Source organism: Chinchilla lanigera, unplaced genomic scaffold, assembly GCF_000276665.1.
Source record: "Chinchilla lanigera isolate Chin_1 unplaced genomic scaffold, ChiLan1.0 scaffold00144, whole genome shotgun sequence".
Classification (NCBI taxonomy): Eukaryota; Metazoa; Chordata; class Mammalia; order Rodentia; family Chinchillidae; genus Chinchilla; species Chinchilla lanigera.
In genome coordinates, this window is record NW_004955545.1 from 87191 (window position 1) to 92475 (window position 5285).

The window sequence follows — 5285 nt, forward strand, 5'->3', positions numbered from 1 at the left end:
ACCAGCTCTCTCCACTAGCTCTCAGGATTTAAGTTTCCCATGGCAGTTGCATGAGAAACTTTGCTCAAGACAATGGACCCTTACTTTGCATCTTCTGGGACAAGTAAGATTTTTTACAGTGCCATCTAACCCAGGGACAGAGTACAAATGCTAATTGAAAGATACTCCCAGAGATGTCCTGGACAGTCCCTCCTCACATCTCATTACATTTCTGGTTAACGGAGCAAGTGCCTGTTGTCACTGTTGCTTTTATGAAACACGCTCATTTCCTAAAGATTTCAGAGTATCTAACTACCATGCCCTTAAAGACCATGTTAGGACCCCATCTGATTCCTTTCTATTTCCTGACTTGTGCATGAGGTAGCTGGTTTCACTTCACACTCCACCTTGCCACAGGAACAACTAACCAGGAACTGAAACCTCAAAAGCTGTGACCCTAAGTAGACCTTTCCTCTTTTTAAGGTTATTACCTCTGCTTTGTTGTTCCTGTCACTGTGTGTTTCATTTTCATAGTACTGAGGATTAAATACAGGGCTTTCAAGCTGAGCTACATTCCATCCCTTTTTGAGTTTCTATTTTGAGATAGGATCTCACTAATTTGCTACATTGCCCAGGATAGTCACAAAATTGCCATCTTCCTGCCTCAACCTGCCAGAGTTTGGAGATTAAGACACACATCACCATGCCCAGATAGAATTTTGTTACAGTAGCTGCTAGAAAGTGCACTGACACCAGCAAACATAATGAAAATGGTAACTGTTATGATTTCATTCTAGATATTCCTCCCACCCTAAATAAACAGTTCACTCCATTTTATGTGGGAGTTTTTCAGAGGTGGTTGGATCTAGAGTGTGTGATTGATTGGTAGTGCAATCTTGTGATTAAGGGTGCTGAGATTAAGGGTGGGTGATGGCTGGATCTGTCCACTGATGAGATTGGCACTGCCCTAAACCCAGCAGCCCAGATAGAGTAGAAAAGGGACAGAAAGTGGATGTTATGGTTTGGCTGTTGATTTTGCTGTGTTCCACCTCCACAAACTATTCCCCTCTGCCATGTGTCAGGCTGTCTTGGAGGTAGCCAGCTATGGACAGATATAAGCACAAGTTGTGAGCTAAATAAGCCTTTCCCCTTTTAACACTGGATGTCAAGTGTTTTGTCTCACCGATGAGAACAGTAATTAAGACAGTAACTGTTTTTCAAAGACATCAAAGAACACACTACTGAGAAGAGAGATGAACAACGTTCATGTATTGGCAGATCAAAAATTGTTTACAAGTTGCTGCTCAGAATCCTTGTAATGAAACCAAAACTTTACAAGAATAATTGTCTAAGGACTTTACAAACTTGATCTGAAGTATATTTTTTACAGGAGAAAGCCACTAATGTTCAAAATGACTTTGGACAACAAAATCAAGGATTTTTCTGAAAAATATAACAATGGAGACATGGGAATAAATGCAAACAACTTTGGCACAAATGTCCTCCTGGCCCAGGCTAACACAGAAAGGCTCATGGAAGCACTCTTTAAAACAGGAATTAATCAGCAAATTCAGTAGTAGAGTTGGATACAAAGTCAACACTCCAAAATCAAAGGGTTCCTAAACAAAAACAAGAAACACACTGAGAGACAAATAAGGGAATCTCTACCTTTCACAATAGTATCCAAAGGACTGAAGTACTCAGAAATCAATCTAAGAACTAAAACATCTATAGAGTGAAAATTACACTACTATGAAAAGAGAGATTGAAGAGCATCCCCAAAACAGGAAAAATATTCCTTGCTCATGGATAGGAAGAACCAACATTGTGAAACTCACTATACTCCTAAAATTGTTACATAGAGTCAATGCAATTTCAATGAAAATATCATTGGTATTCCTCACAGAGGTATAAAATATTCCTAAAATTTATTTGGAACCAGAAGAGACACAGAATAGCAAAAGCAAACCTGGACAAAAAAGGCAAGGCAGGAAGTATCACAATCCCTGATTTGAAATTATACTACAAAGCTTCTCTGATAAAAACAGCATGGCATTGGCAAAAAAAACAGACCTGAAGATCAATAGAACAGACTAGAAGAGGCAGGCACAACTACAAAAACATTCAGCCACCTCATCTTTGAAAGAGGGACAAAACATGTGCACTGGAAGAAAGATAGCCAATCGAATAAATGGTGCTTCCAAAACTGGCTTTCCACATGCCAAAAACTAAAACTAGACCCAAATGTATCACCATGCACCAAAATAAAGCCAAAATGGCTTAAAGATATAAGTATTAAAACAGAAACCCTAGATCAAATGGAAGACAAAGTAGGTGGAAGTCTTAAAGGCAAAGGGGTAGGTAAACAGCTCATGAACGAAAACCAAACTGCATGAGAAAAACTTCAAAGAAACAACAACTGGAATTTCGACTCTTTGAAAAATTCTTGCACTTCAAAAGAAATCACTCACAGGCTGCAAAGAAAACCAACAAACTGGGTAAAAATTTTGGCTACTCTCCCTCAGACAGGTCTCCTGTCTAGAATATAAAGTGAGAAAAATCAGGCCTCCAAAATTCAAAGACCCAGTGCAAAAAAAGGGTATCATCAAGAAATTAACTATTTCTTGAATGGCTATCATCAAGAAATTAACTATTTCTTGAATGGCTATCATCAAGAAATTAACCAGTAACAAACGCTGGAGAAGCTGTGGGGGAAAAAAAACTCTTCTGCACTGTTGGTGAGAGTGTGGACTGGTGCAACCACTGTGGAAATCAGTTTGGAGAATCCTCAGTAAACTGGAATTAGAGGTCCCAGTCAACCCAGCTAGTCCCCTCCTGGGTAATTTTCCAGAAGAACTGAAAACATCGTACCACAGCGATCTACATGCACTCATGTTTATAGCAGTGGAATTTGTAATAGCTAAACCTTGGAAATAACCCAAATGTCCATCAACTGAGGAATGGATAAAAAAGATATGGTGTTTTTATACAATGGACTATTATCCAGTTATAAAAAAGATGAACTAGAGGCTTTTAGAGGTAAATGAATGCAACTAGAGACCATACTCATTAGTGAAATCAATCAGATTCACATGTATAAACATTGTATTTCCTCCCTACTATAAGAATGTGAAAGAGTAAAGAAAATCTGAAAGGTACAGTAGATATTGTAAAAGGGAAGAGAAGCTGCTCAAATTGGTAGGAGAAATTGGGATGAAAGATGGGAGAGGAGAAAGAAAGAAGGAAGAAGGAAAAGTATGTACACATATACACACAAGATAGCTAGGATACTTGTACTACTAATATCAGTTAACTTATAGAAAGAAACTGTTAATGTGTAATTCCTTGCTTAATCTTGCATGCTTACACCTGGTTATAGGCACAATTATGTTGAAGATGACATTATATATCACTTTATATATGCAATTATTTTGAAGATGCCACCACTTTGCTGCAGTAATATAATAGCCATTGTTGATATCATATCACCATGTTTTGAAATTCTCTATCATTTTTGTTACTTTCTATTCTGTTTCTTTAGTTTTTGTTTTCTTATGTTGTTTTTTGATGAAAAACAAAACTTAGATGTATATATAAGGATAGCTGGGATAGGTGTATTGTTGATGTCTGTGGTTTATTGAGAGGAATAGTCAATTCTTAAAATATTCTTTTTTCTTGGCTAATTTTGCACACTTGATTTGGTGATCAGAATGACTGATCTGAAAACAATATGCAGTGTGAGAACCATTGCTGAGCTCCTATCATCTTCTATGGTGAAGCTCTGCATCACTTCCAATATTTTATTTTTTCCTTTCTTACTTGTTACTGCTTTTCATTGTTTGATCAATCTTGCATTCTTATGTCTAGTGGAATGAGTAACTTCAATGAAGACAACTATGTAGTATAGCAACCACTGCAAATTCCTATCATTTTGCTTTGAGGTCGTGTATCATTTCTGTTGTTTTTGTGTTGTTTTGTGTTTGTATTCATTGCTGTATTGTCAGATTTTAATTTTTAAAATAAAAGAATAATATGGGAAAAGGTGAAAAGAACCTGAAACTAAAATCAGCCATAGACAAGAGAAATTATGTTCTAATCACAAGATGAGCTACTTGTGACAAACTATTAAACTAGAGCTAAATCCAATCATTAGGCTGAATCTCAACAGCAATAATGATGCAAATACACTTTTATTTAGAGAAGAGTGTACATTTGTAAAAATTATTGGGGAAATAAAGAAAATGATAAGGATAATGACCAAATAGTGATTGACTGTAACGGAAGAAATTGAGAGGGGAAGGACAAATCAGGGAGTTAAAGCTAATGGTAATATTCATTTCTGGGTTAAACTGAGCAGGTTTATCTTATTAGTATGTCAAACAGAGACTGCCACTAAGACGATAGATTATTGAATACCACAGGTTTCCAGCTGCTAAAACACAGTAAACATCCACAGTTTCTCCTCCTTTTCACAATATCTACTGTACCTTTCAGATTTTTTGTCAATATTGTGTGCCTCATTTCTTTGAGCACCTGCAATCTGCCCTTGTTTGTGTCTTCTATCTTCTATTACTAAATCTTTCTGATGTCTTTTTTAAAAAATACATACTGCTTTAATATCTTAAGGCATTTAATGTCTCAAAATATTTAATTAAATAATTTCAATGAAAATGGTGAAAAAGAAATGGCCAGAGTAAATCATGAAGCTTGCACTACAGGCAGAGAAGAGCACCCAGAAGCTGGCCTGAGATCAGAAGCATGGAAACTTTTGAATCTGCAAATTCTATCTGAGTAGGGGCATCAACTTCTGCATCTACTCATTCCTTTCACTTGTTGCCTAGGGTTAATACTATTCACTATGCATAAGGCCCCAGAAAAAAGGAGAATGGGTACAACAGCACCTTCTACAAAGAGCACTTTGCAACCCTTTGGTGGAACATGGTGGGATAACTATGGACAGTGTCATTTAAGCTTTGTGGAGACCAGGCAGGTAAATGCTCTGACTCAGTCCTCAACTCCTCCCTACCTGGAGCCCAGCCTAGCTTCTAGAAATAGACTGTGGTGCTGTGTTTCTGCTTCATAGTTATAGGGGTAATTACATGATAGAATTGATATCAGTTAGGCAGTGGGGATGGGGACACTCAAGCAGAAGAAAAGGAATGTGAGCACGCTGGGTCACCACCAGCAAAGGAACGCAGGGGGATTGTCCCAGCTCCATATGAAAGTCTCCCTCTGCTCTGAACCTGGACCATGCTCACCAGCAAGCTCAAAGGGATCAATTCTGAAAGTAACCCTGCTGGAGTAAT